Source organism: Hypanus sabinus, chromosome 12, assembly GCF_030144855.1.
Source record: "Hypanus sabinus isolate sHypSab1 chromosome 12, sHypSab1.hap1, whole genome shotgun sequence".
Classification (NCBI taxonomy): Eukaryota; Metazoa; Chordata; class Chondrichthyes; order Myliobatiformes; family Dasyatidae; genus Hypanus; species Hypanus sabinus.
The window spans coordinates 96118717-96132795 of NC_082717.1; positions in this window are offsets into that span (position 1 = coordinate 96118717).

Genomic DNA, 14079 nt, shown 5'->3' on the forward strand with positions numbered 1-14079 from the left:
AGCTGCTTTCTGCTGAGTCTGAGCTATTCAAATCTTGATTGCCCAATCTTGAAGGCCAGACATTGGGGCAAAAGAGAGGAAAAGGATCAGTCATAATTGAATGGCAGAGCTGAGTCGATCGGACATATGGCCTAATTTTGTTCCTCTGTCTTATGGTCAATGGTCTATGGTTTATAGAGTTTCTGGAAGCAATTTGGAAGGCATAGAATATATACAGCCCAAGGAAGAAGAATTCTTCTAAAGGCAAGATGACCCAACGTGGCTAACAAGAGAAGTCAAAGCCAAAATAGAAACCAAAGAGAGGACGTACATAAAAACATAGGGCACAATACAGGCCCTTTGGCCCACAAAGTTGTGCCAAACATGTCCCTACCTCAGAAATTACTAGGCTTACCTATAGCCCTCTATTTTACTAAGCTCCATGTACCTATCTAAAAGCCTCTTAAAAGACCCTATTGTATCCACCTCTGCCACTGTTGCTGGCAGTCCATTCCATGCACTCACCACTCTGAGTAAAAAATTTACCCCTGACATTTCCTCTCTACCTACTCCCCAGCACCTTAAACCTGCGTCCTCTCATGGCAAACATTTCAGCCCTGGAAAAAGCCTCTGACTATCCACACAATCAATGCCTCTCATCATCTTGTACAGCTCTGTCAGGTCACCTCTCATCCTCCTTCGCTCCAAGGAGAAAAGGCCAAGTTCACTCAACCTATTCTCATAAGGCATGCTCCCCAATCCAGGCAACATCCTTGTAAATCACCCTTTCAATGGCTTCTACATCCTTCCTGTAGTGAGGCGACCAGAACTGAGCACAGTACTCCAAGTGGTGTTGTTTGGCAGTTTTATTAAGGATCGACGTTATTGAATCTTCGTTCAGGAATAATGACCTGCATCTGAGATAACCCATGCAAGATCAGGAAGGTTTGTGCAGTGTTCACCCTCCAGCAAAAAGGTCCTTTAAGCCATTTCATTTCCTTCGTCGTGAATCCTTTGGGACAAGACATATCTTAGCTGGGATCGGCACTCACATCATGTCTTCAAAGAAATCAGTTTTCAGGGAAGTCTCTCCTTACTGACTGTGTTTGTTGGACTTGGACTTGGACTTTCAAATTTACCACTTTAAGACTGTGTTCGAATTTACCACTTTAAGAACTATTCCAGAGTTTGGCTGTTTGTTAAATTGCCGTATTGCAGTTAACTTCCAGTTAAGTTAGTTGTTTGTTTACTTTTCACTTTTGTTGAGCAGAGTTTAATAAATGTTTATGTTTGTTTATAAAACCTGACTCAATTTTATATTCTTTGTTGCCGGCCACATAACAGTACAGAATTTAAATACGTATTGTTTGTGTGTATGAAATTTAAATATTGTTTAGAATCACCCATCTTATTTAAAGAAATCCAAAGGTACCTACTTGCTATTAATATTCTTTGGTGGAAGTCATAGATTTTTAACACTACAGAAGAGGTCAGAGACAGTGGAATATTTTAATTCTTTATGATGTTATAATAAAGTTTATTATTTATTTATTTGTTTTATTTAGAGATACAGCACTGAACAGGCCCTTCCGGCCAAACAAGCCACACTGTCCAGCAACCCACTACGTAAAACTAGCCTAATCACAGGACGATTTATAATGAGCAATTAACCAACCTACCGGAACATTTTGAAAGGAAACTGGAGCACCCAGATAAAACCCATGAGTTCATAGGGAGGATTACAAACTCATTACGGACTGCATTGGATCTGAACTCCGAACTCTATACTCTGACTTATAAAATTTTTGAAATTGGTGGAATCCATCCAGCTCATCATGTCCATGCCAGTCAAAAACAAGCTCCCTCAAAAATGAAAGGGTGGAAGGCACAAAAGGAATATATACCTGCAAGATAAAGTTTGTGAACCCTTTGCAATTAACTGGTTTTCTGCATTAATTACTCATAAAATGTGTTCTGTTTTTCATTTAAGTCAAAGTACATTTGTAATAGACAAACACAATCTGCCTAAACTAATAACACACAGACAATTTTACTTTTCATGTCTTTTTTGAACACATAGTGTAATCATTCACAGTCCAGTCTGGCAAAGTATATGGACCAAGTATAGTGTATCTGGACAAAGTATTTAATAACTGGCAGAACCTCCTTTAGCAGCAATAATCTCCACCAAACATTTCTTGTAGCTGCTGATCAGACTTGCACAATGCCAAGGAAGAATTTTAGACCATTCCTCAATACAAAACTGTTTCAGTTCTTCAATATTTTGGGGATATATTGCATGAACAGTCCCCTTCAGGTCATGCCACAGCATCTCAGCATCACAGGGTTGGGTCTAGACTCTGTCTTGGCCATTCCAAAACATACTTCAGAGGCAAAATACATTAGGGTGAAGAAAGCAGGATTAAAGGTGCTGTACTTAAATGCACGTAGCATTCAGAATAAGGTGGACAAACTTGTGGCACAGTTAGAGATTGGTTGGTATGAGATTGTTGGCATCACTGAGCTGTGGCTGAAAGAAAGTTGGGAGTTTGACATCAAACTGTAGCGGTGTGCTACACACTGCACTGGAATAACGACACACAGATGGTGAGTTGCAGTTGCATAAAAGATTTATTCAAACTTCGTGACCTCGCTTTTAAGCCTTCCCATTTCCACCCTCCCTGGGCAGGAATGCTGTAGGAGGCACGTATTCACAGTCCCTTCCCGCGCACAGGCTTTTCCCCTTGCTGGTGAAGAAGGCCTGGCGCCCTTTTTGGGGCTGGCCTCTTTGCCGGCGTGCGCCATTTTGTGAGCCGGTTCAAGTGCACTGGAAAGTGGATCACCACATAACCCCCACCCAGAACCGGCGATACACCCCCCAATATCCACAGTCTGAGTCGGTCTCTGTTTGGGAGGTCTGCCTCTGCGCCGTGGTGCCTGAGCCCTGACCGGCTGCGCCAAGTCCACATGGGCCGGTTTGAGTTGGTCCACTGTGAAAACCTTCTCTTTCTCCCAATGTCCAGCACGAACGTGGACCCGTTGTTCCTGATCACCTTAAACGGCCCCTCGTAGGGCTGCTGTAGCGGTGCCCAATGTCCGCCCCGTCATACAAAATTACAGCGCTGCAGGTCTTTGGGTACGCAGGTCGGGCTCTGTCCATGCTGTTAAGTGGGTATGGGGGCCAGGTTACCGAGCCTCTCACGTAGTCTGTCCAGGACTGCTGCGGGTTCTTCCTCTTGCCCCCTTGGGGCTGGTATGAACTCTCCTGGGAAGACCAGGGGTGTGCCGTACACCAACTCGGCAAACGAGCTGTGCAGATCCTCTTTGGGCGCCGTGCAGATTCCGAGCAGGACCCAGGGAAGGTTCATCCACCCAGTTAGGCCCTTTCAGGCGGGCCATGAGAGCTGACTTCAGGTGATGGTGGAAATGCTCCACTAGTCCGTTCAATTGTGGGTGGTAGGCAGTTGTGAGGTGTAGCTGTGTTCCCAAAAGGCTGGCCATAGCTGACCACAGGCTGGAGGTGAACTGGGCGCCTCTGTCGGAGGTAATGTGGGCTGGTACACCAAAGCCAGATACCCAGGTTGCAATCAGTGCTCGGACGCAGGATTCGGAAGTGGTGTTGGTGAGCAGGACTGCCTCTGGCCATCTTGTGAACCGGTCCACGATAGTCAGGAGGTGCCGCACTCCTCACGATGCTGGCAGGGGCCCCACGATATCCACATGAATGTGGTCGAAACGCCGGTGGGTGGGGTGGAACTGCTGCGGCAGGGCTTTGGTGTGCCACTGTACCTTGGCTGTTTGGAACTGCATGCACGTTTTGGCCCATTCACTAACCTGCTTGCAGAGTCCTTGCCAAACGAACCTGTTGGAGACCATCCGGACAGTTGTCCTGATGGAGGGGTGCGCTAAATTGTGATGGAGTTGAAAACTCGCCACCGCCAGGCTGCCGGGATGATGGGGTGAGGTTGGCCGGTAGCTACGTCACACGGTAGGGTCCTCTCACCTGGGCCTACGGGGAAGTCGTGGAGCTGTAAACCAGAGACTGCAGTGCTGTAACTAGGGATCTCATCGTCTGCCTGCTGCGCCTCCGCCAGCGCTGCATTTTCCACTCCCTGGGACAGGGCCTGGATAGTAGGTCTGGATAATGCGTCCGCTGCGACGTTGTCCTTTCCCGAGACAAGCCGAATGTCCATCGTGTATTCGGAGAAGTAGGACAGATGTTGCTGCTGGCCGGACGACCGGGGATTGGACACCTTCATGAACGCAAAGGTAAGCGGCTTGTGGTCTGTGAACCGGTGAAGGGCCTACCTTCTAAGAATTACCTGAAATGCTGGATTGCCAGGTATAGTGCCAACAGCTCCCGGTCGAAAGCTCTGTATTTGAGTTCGGGTGGTCATAGGTGTTTGCTGAAGAACGCCAGGGGTTGCCAGCGACCCTTGATGAGTTGTTCCAGCACTCCACCGACTGCTGTGTTGGATGCATCCACCGTGAGGGTGGTAGGGATGTCTGTTCTGGGGTGCACTAGCATCGCGGTGTTCGCCAATTCTTTGGTTTTAATGAAAGCGGCTGCGGCCTCTTTGTCCCAGGTAATGTCCTTGCCCGGACCGGACATCAGGGTGAACAGGGGCGCATGATTCAGGCTGCCGAGGGGAGGAAGTGGTGGTAGAAATTCACCATACCCACGAATTCCTGCAGGTCTTTGAGTGTGTTGGGTTGGGAGAAGTGGCGGACCACGTCTACCTTGGCGGGCAGAGAGGTTGCCCCGTCTTTAGTAATCCTATGTCCCAGGAAGTCGATGGTGTCGAGTCCGAACTGGCATTTGGCTGGGTTGATAGTTAGTCTGTATTCACTCAGTCAGGCGTAGAGTTGACGGAGGTGGGACAGATGCTCCTGACGACTACTGATGGCTATGAGGATGTCGTCCAAATAGATGAATGCAAAGTCCAGGTCATGTCCCACCATGTCCATGAGCTGCTGGAATGTCTGTGTGGCATTCTTTAGGCCGATCGGCATTTGGAGGAATTCGAAAAGGCCGAATGGAGTGATGAGTGCTGTTTTGGGGATGTTGTCCGGATGCATCGGGATTTGATGGTATCCCCGGACGAGGTCTACCTTGGAAAAGATCCTTGCGTTGTGCAGATTTGCTGCAAAGTCCTGAATGTGTGGCACAGGATAGTGGTCCAGTGTTGTAGTCACCGCATGGTCTCCAATGTGCACATGGGCACCATGTGCAGGGGGGAGGCCCATGGGCTGTCAGACCGCCATATGATCCCCAATTCCTCCATCCTCTTGAACTCCTCCTTCGCCAGTCGGAGCTTGTCCGGGGGAAGCCTTCGAGCACGGACGTGGAGGAGTGGTCCCTGGGTCGGGATGTGGTGCTGTACTCCGTGTCTGGGCATTGCTGCCATGAACTGTGGTGCCAGAACTGATGAGAAGTCTGCCAGGACTCTGGTGAATTCGTTGTTGGACAGCATGATGGAGTGTAGGTGTGGGGCTGGCAACTTGGCTTTACCCAGGGAGAACGTTTGAAAAGTCTTGGTGTGGACTACCCTTGCAGGTCGACCAACAGGCTGTGAGCTCGCAAAAATCCACCCCCAGGAGTGGTTGGGCCACGGCGGCCTTTGTGAAGTCCCACGTGAACCAGTTGGAGCCAAACTGTAGCTGCACTGTACCGGTGCCGTAGGTCCATATTGTGCTGCCATTTGCGGCCCTCAGGGTTGGTCCCGGTTCTCTGTTGCAGGTGTCGTAACTCGTCGGAGGTAAGACGCTGATTTCGGCTCTGGTGTCAACCAAAAGGCGGTGTCCCGGCTGTTTGTCCCAGATGTACAGGAGGCTATCCTGATGGCCAGCCGCCATAGCCATCAGCGGCGGCTGGCCCTGGCATTCCCCAGGATGTTGCAGGGTGGGCTACAGCGGCAGGCTTCTGTGCCCCACTGCTGGTGGTAGAAGCACCATTGTTTGTTGGCCTCCGCACTCCTGCCTCTTGGTTTTGTGGGCTCTGCTGCCGGGCCTGGTCTGGTCTGGTCTGTTGTTGGGCGCGTGGCTTGGTGATCTGTGCGATGGACGCCCCACTCTCCTTGGCTTTCCACAGCACATCTGCCTGGACTGCCACCTTCTGGGGGTTGCTGAAATCCACATCAGACAGCAGCAGGCATATGTCCTTGGGCAGCTGCTCTAGGAACGCCTACTCAAACATAAGGCAGGGCTTGTGTCCTTCAGCCAGGGCCAGCATCTCGTTCATTAATGCCGATAGCGGCCTGTCTCCCAAACCATCCAGGTGCAGTAAGCGGGCAGTTCGCTCACGCCGTGGGAGTCCAAAAGTCCTTATGAGCAGGGCTTTGAATTCTGCGTATTTGCTGTCCTCGGGGGCGACTGTATGAACTCCTCTCCTGGTCGAGGGAGCTCACCACGTAGTAGTAACGTGTGGAATCCGAGATTTTCTGCCGAATGTGGAATTGGGCTTCTGCTCGTTGGAACCATAGGTGAGGTCGCAGCATCCAGAAGCTTGGCAGTTTTAATGAAACTGCATGAACAGATGCGGCATCGTTCATCTTCGGTCCAAATATCATTTGGGCCATCGGGGACACCAGTTGTAGCGGTGTGCTACACACAGTGCTGGAATAACGACACGCAGATGGTGAGTTACAGTTGCATAAAAGATTTATTCAAACTTCGCGACCTCGCTTTTAAGTCTTCCCATTTCCGCCCTCTCCGGGCGGGATTGCTGTATTGCATATTCACAGTCCCTTCACGCGCGCGGGCTTTTCCCCTTGCTGGTGAAGAAGGTCTGGCGCCCTTTTTGTGGCCGGCCTCTCTGCTGGCGTGCGCCATTTTGTGAGCCAGTTCGAGTGCGCTGGAAAGTGGGTGTGGTGACGCACCATCAATAACTCTGAGACGTGGGTTAAGGTAGGCTTTTATTGGCTGAAAGAAAGCACAAGCAGCAAGTGACCATCACACAACATCCTGGAGACTGAGGAAGGGTCTGTGTCTCCAATCGCCTTTATACCGGGGTCTGTGGGAGGAGCCACAGGAGCAGTCAGTGGGGGGGGGGGGGGGGCGGAGCGTGTCCTGACAGGTATATGTAGTTCACCACATGTGGTAAACTATGTATACCTGTCTGGACACACCCCTCTGCTGACTGCTGCTGACTGCTCCTTTGGCTCCTCCCACAGACCCCTCTATAAAGGCGATTGGGGCACTGCTCCTCCCTCAGTCTTTGAGATGTTGTGCCCCCTTTTTGCTGTTAATAAAAGCCTATCATTCACTTCCAGTCTCCTAGAGTTATTGATGGTGCATCAGTGGGTCACCACAAAACTTTGTATTTAAAGGACAGGCAGGAAGGCATAGGTGGTGGTATGGCTCTGTTGGTAGGAGATGGAACTACATCTTTTGGAAAAAAGTGACATAAGGCCAGAGAATGTTGAATCTTTCTGGGTGAGGTTAAGAAACTGCAAGGGTGAAAATCTATTATGGGAATCGTATATAGGCCTCCAAATAGTAGCCAAGATGTGGGGTTGAAATTACAAAGGGAGCTGGAAAAGGCATGAACTAAGGGTAATGACACAATTGTAATGGGGGACTTCAATATGCACCAGATGGACTACATCCCAGAGTCCTGAGAGAGGTTGCTGAAGAGATAATGGATGCATTGGTCATGATCTTTCAAGAATCACTTGATTCTGGTGTGGTCCCAGAGGAGTGGAAAATTGCAAATGTCATTCCACTCTTTAAGAGGGAGGAAGACAAAAGGGGAAATTATAGGCCAGTTAGCCTACCCTCAGTGGTTGGGAGCGTGTTGGAGTCTATTATTAAGGATGAGGTTTCTGGGTACTTGGAGACTAATGATCAATTAAGTCAAAGTCAGCACGGATTCTGTAAAGGGAAATCTTGCCTGTCAAATCTGTTAAGAGTTCTTCAACGAAGTAGCAAGCAGGGTGGATAAAGGAAAGGCAGTGAAAGGCAGGAGGCAGTGAATAGGAGTAAAGGGGGCCTTCTCTGGTTCGCTGCCAGTGACTAGTGGTGTTCCTCAGGGGTCAGTATTGGGACCGCTACTTTTCCCATTATTTGTCAATGATTTGGAAAATGGAATTGATGGCTTTGTGGCAAAGTCTGCGGGTGATACAAAGATAGCTGGAGAGGTAAGTAGTGCTGAGAAAGCAATGTGATTGCAGAAGGGCTTAGACAAATTGGAAGAATGAGCAAAAAAGTGGCAGATGATATACCGTGTTGGGAAATGTATGATAATGCATTTTGGTAAAAGGAACAATAGTGCTGACTATTATCTAAGTGGGGAGAAGGTTTAAACAACAGAGGTGCAGAGGGACTTTGGAGTCCTCATGCAAAACACCCAGGAGGTTAATTTGTAGTTTGATTTTGTGGTAAAGAAGGCAAATGCAATATTCACATTTATTTCAGGGGAATAGAATATCAAAGCAAGGAGATAACACCAAGACTTTATAAGACTGCACTTGGAGTATCGTCAACAGTTTTGGGTCCCATATCTCAGAAAGGATATTTTATCATTGTAGAAAGTCCAGAAGAGGTTCATGAGGATGATTCCGGGAATGAAGGTATTAATGTATGAGGAGCATTTGGGTTTGGGCCTGTGCTCACTGGAATTTAGAAGAAATGGGCATGGGGTGTAATCTTATTGAAACCTACTGAATTTTGAAAGGACTAGATAAGGTGGAGAGGATGTTTCCTATGGTGGTGGTAGAGGGCACAGAAATAGAGGGCTCAGACTCAAAATTTGGAACAGAGGTAAGAAGGAATTTTTCAGCCTGAGAATAGTGAATCTGTGGAATGCTTTGCCACAGATTGTGATGGAGGACAAATCCATGGGAATATTTAAAGCTGAATTCAATCTTTTCATGATTATTCAGGGCATCAAAGGATATGGTGAGCAGGCCGGTGTATGGGGTTGAGTGGATCTGGGATCAGCCATGATGGAATTGTAGAACAGACTTGATGGGCTGAATAGCTTAATTCTACCTGTATTATGGTCCTATGTCCAGGGAGAGTAGCAACAGTCCTGAACTTCCTCCATTTGTAGACAACTTCTCTTACTGTGTACTGACGGACACCCAGGTCTTTAGAAATGTTTTTGTAGCTTTCTTCTGATTCATGCATCTCTACAATTCTTCTTCTGAGATCCTCTGAAATTTGCTTTGATAGAGGCATGGAGTGTGTGTGTATATATATATGTAGATCTTCCTTGAGAAGAGCAGGCTGTCAGTAATCTGAATTTGTGTGTTATTTTTGTGGGGCAGGGCATCTCTACAACCCACACCTCCAGTCTCATCTCATCTCATCTCAATAATAAGCAAATGCTTTGAGAGGATGGTCAATGACCACACCTGCAGCTTGCTACCACTCAAGCTGGACCTTCTACAGTTCGCCTACCGACACAACTGACTGACAGATGATGCAATAGCCACTGTCCTTACACATCTGAAGAAGGATGCTTATGTGAGAATGCTGTTCTTGGACTTCTGTTCAGCATTCAACACCGTAGTTCCATCCAAGCTCAACAAGAAGCTCAGAGACCTCGACCTTCACCCTGCCTCGTGTAGCTGGATCCTGGACTTCCTGTCAGATTGCCAGCAGGTAATAAGAATGGTCTTCCTCATCTCCACCCCTCTGACTCTCAATACAGGAGACCCTCAGGGCTGTATCCTAAGCCCCCTCCTTTACTCTCTATATACCTGTGACTGTGTCACCACCCACAGCTCTAATCTACTAATTAAATTTGCTGATGACACTACACTGTCTCAAATAATAATGAGGCAGCCTACAGAGAAGAAGTCATCACCCTGACACAGTGGTGTCAAGAAAACAAGCTCTCTCTCAATGTCACAAAAACAAAGGAGCTGGTTGTGGTCTTGATGCACCATCAATAACTCACACTGAGACGTAAGGCGAGATATCGGCTTTTATTGACTGGAAGAAGGAACCAGGAGTGAGTGTCTATCATACAATGTCTTGGAGACTGAGGCCGAGCGTCAGGCCGCAGATCTCCTTTATACAGGGGCCTGTGGGAGGAGCCACAGGAGCAGTCAGCAGGGGCGTGTCCCGACAGGCACATAGTTCACCACAGGTCTACAGGAGGAATGGAGATAGGCTAATCCCCATTGATATCAGTGGATCTGGGGTTGAGAGGGTGAACAGCTTTAAGTTCAATAGACAATAAACAAAAGGTGCAGGACTAGGCCATTCAGCTCCTCAAGCCAGCACCACCATTCAATGTGATCAGGGCTGATCATCCACAATCAGTACCCCGTTCCTGCCTTCTCCCCATATCCCTTGACTCCGCTATCTTTAATATCTCTATCTAACTCCTTTTTGAAAGCATCTAGAGTATTGGCCTCCACTGCCTTTTGAGGCAGAGCATTCCACAGATCCACAACTCTCTGGGTGAAAAAGTTTTTCCTCAACTCCTTTCTAAATAGCCTATCCCATATTGTTAAACTGTGGCCTCTGGTTCTGGACTCCCCAACATCGGGAACATGTGTGTCCAATCCCTTAATAATCTTATATGTTTCAATCAGATCCTCTCTCATCCTTCTAAATTCCAGTGTATACAAACCCAGTCGCTCCAATCTTTCAACATATGACAGTCCTGCCATCCCAGGAATTAACCTTGTGAACCTCCGCTGCACTCCCTCAATAGCAAGAATGCCTCTCCTTAAATTTAGAGACCAAAACTGAACACAATACTCCAGGTGTGGTCTCACCAGGGACCTGTACAACTGCAGAAGGACCTCTTTGCTCCTATACTCAACTCCCCTTGTTACGAAGGCCAACATGCCATTAGCTTTCTTCACTACTTGCTGTACCTCGGCATAAACATCACCGAGGCTCTCATATGGTCTGTACATACTGGCTGTGTGGTGAAAAAGGCACAACAGCACCTCTTTCACCTCAGATGGTTTAAGAAGTTTGGTATGGGCCCCCAAATCCTTTCTACAGGGACATAACTGAGAGCATCCTGACCGTCTGCATCACTGCCTGGTATGGGAACTGTACTTCCCTCAATCACAGGACTCTGTGGAGAATGGTGCGGACAGCCCAGTGCACCTGTAGATGTGAACTTCCCACTATTTAGAACATTTACAAAGACAGGTGTGTAAAAAAAGGCCCAAAGGATCAGTGGGGACCTGAGTCATCCCAACCACAAGCTGTTCCAGCTGCTACCATCCGGGAAATGGTACTGCAGCATAAGAGCCAAGACTAACAGGTTCTGGGACAGCTTCTTCCACCAGGCAATCAGACTGATTAATTCACACTGATATACAATTGTAATTTTATGTTATATTGACTGTCCTGTTGTACATAACATTTATCATAAATTACTGTAAATTCTACGTTGCACATTTAGACAGAGGCATAACATAAAGGGTTTTTCTCCTCACGTATGTAAGGATGTAAGTAATAAATTCAATTCAGTTCAATTCAATAAAATTCAGGATACCTGACTCCAAATAGCTTTTGTAGAGGGCATTACCACAGAGGTTCACATACTTTCTTGAACCTAGACTATAATCGTTTAAATGGTGTACTCAGTATTGATGAAAAGTACAATTGTTTGGTGTTATAATTTTAAGCAGTTTTTGGTTGCCGATTATTGTGACTTAAATGAATATCAGATGAAATTTTATGAGAGATTCATGCAGAAAACCAGGTAATTGCAAAGGGTTCACAAACTTTTTCTTGCAATTGGCCTCCTGATTACTGTAGATATGGTTGTTAGTGAAGCAGTGAATTTTCTCTGTATTCCTCTAACTATGGAATCTCCTGTCATTACTGCACACTTCTTCACCTGTCTTCTCTTCTGAGCCACCGTGCTGGGGACTCTGTCTCTGTGGCTCTCCCCTGATAGGTTGTTCCTCTCAATGCCATCCAAGGTGAGGGGAACAGCCACAGGGGTACTGGCTGCTGATCTCCCTTCCTTCTCCTGACAGTCGCCCAGTTACCTGCCTCCTACAACACGGGGGTGACTAACTCCCTGTAGGTCCTAACTATCACTTCCTCAGTCTCCCATATGAAATGAAGGTCATCGAGTTGCAGCTCTGTTTCCTTGACACATTCTCTTGACATGTGCTTGGAGCACTTGGTGCAGATGTGGTTATCTGGGACCCTTGACCACACTATCTATCTCATATGGACTTGCACCTTATTGACTGCTGCTGGCAGTGCACTTTCTCTGTGACTGTAATACTTTATTCTGTTTTCTGTTCATACTATCTCCTATATTCCTGAGGAGTTTGAGGAGATTTGGTATGTCACCAAAGACTCTCGCAAATTTCTACAGATGTACTGTGGAATTGTACATTCCTGTGTACTGTGTGAATGTACTGTACATTCTAACTGGCTGTCGAACCAGCCACTGTTACAACTAAACAGCTACGTGGAGTCACTGGTAGGAGCTGAGTGTCCAGTGGGGACCAAAAGTGAGTGATGCCCCAGAATGGACATGATAAGCCCTTTCACCCAAGGTGCCACCTCTCGCTATATACCTCACACATCCCATGTGCTGCTGCCACAAAACAACATATTTTATGACATATGCCAGTGATATAGAGTATATCACTTATAGAATTTTTTGAAGATGTAACTAGTAGAGTGGATAGGGGAGAGCCAGTGGATGTGGTATATTTAGATTTTCAAAAGGCTTTTGACAAGATCCCACACAGGAGATTAGAGTGCAAACTTAAAGCACACGGTATTGGGGGTATGGTATTGATGCGGATAGAGAATTGGTTGGCAGACAGGAAGCAAAGAGCGGGAGTAAACGGGACCTTTTCAGAATGGCAGGCAGTGACTAGTGGGGTACCGCAAGGCTCAGTGTTGGGACCCCAGTTGTTTACAATATATATTAATGATTTAGATGAGGGAATTAAATGCAGCATCTCCAAGTTTGCAGATGACACGAAGCTGGGCGGCGGTGTTAGCTGTGAGGAGGATGCTAAGAGGATGCAGGGTGACTTGGATAGGTTAGGTGAGTGGGCAAATTCATGGCAGATGCAATTTAATGTGGATAAATGCGAGGTTATCCACTTTAGTTGCAAGAACAGGAAAACAGATTATTATCTGAACGGTGGCCGATTAGGAAAAGGGGAGATGCAACGAGATCTGGGTGTCATTGAAGGTGGGCATGCAGGTACAGCAGGCGGTGAAAAAGGCAAATGGTATGTCGGCATTCATAGCAAAAGGATTTGAGTACAGGAGCAGGGAGGTTCTACTGCAGTTGTACAAGGCCTTGGTGAGACCACACCTAGAGTATTGTGTACAGTTTTGGTCCCCTAATCTGAGGAAAGACATCCTTGCCATAGAGGGAGTACAAAGAAGGTTCACCAGATTGATTCCTGTGATGGCAGGACTTTCATATGAAGAAAGACTGGATCGACTAGGCTTATACTCACTGGAATTTAGAAGATTGAGGGGGGATGTTATTGAAACTTATAAAATTCTAAAGGGATTGGACAGGCTAGATGCAGGAAGATTGTTTCCGATGTTGGGGAAGTCCAGAATGAGGGGTCACAGTTTAAGGATAAAGGGGAAGCCTTTTAGGACCGAGATGAGGAAAAACTTCTTCACACAGAGAGTGGTGAATCTGTGGAATTCTCTGCCACAGGAAACAGTTGAGGTCGGTTCATTGGCTATATTTAAGAGAAAGTTAGATATGGCCCGTGTGGCTAAAGGGATCAGGGGATATGGAGAGAAAGCAGGTACAGGTTTCTGAGTTGGATGATCAGCCATGATCATACTGAATGGCGGTGCAGGTTCGAAGGGCTGAATGGCCTACTCCTGCACCTATTTTCTATGTTTCTATATTAAACCTGATTCTGATACAGATTCCTTTGTATCAACTTAATACACTAATGTAATGAAATGATCTGTTTGGATGGCATGCAAAACAAAATTTTTTATTCAGACAATAGTAAACTAATTTACTAATTTAACTGCTGAATTTGGATGCTAAGATGCTCATGTTATTTTCTTTTTACTTAGACCATAAGACCATAGACATTGGAGCAGAATTAGGCCATTCAGCCCACCATTTTATTTTGTTAAGCAGCCTCATGTGTGGCACCATATCAA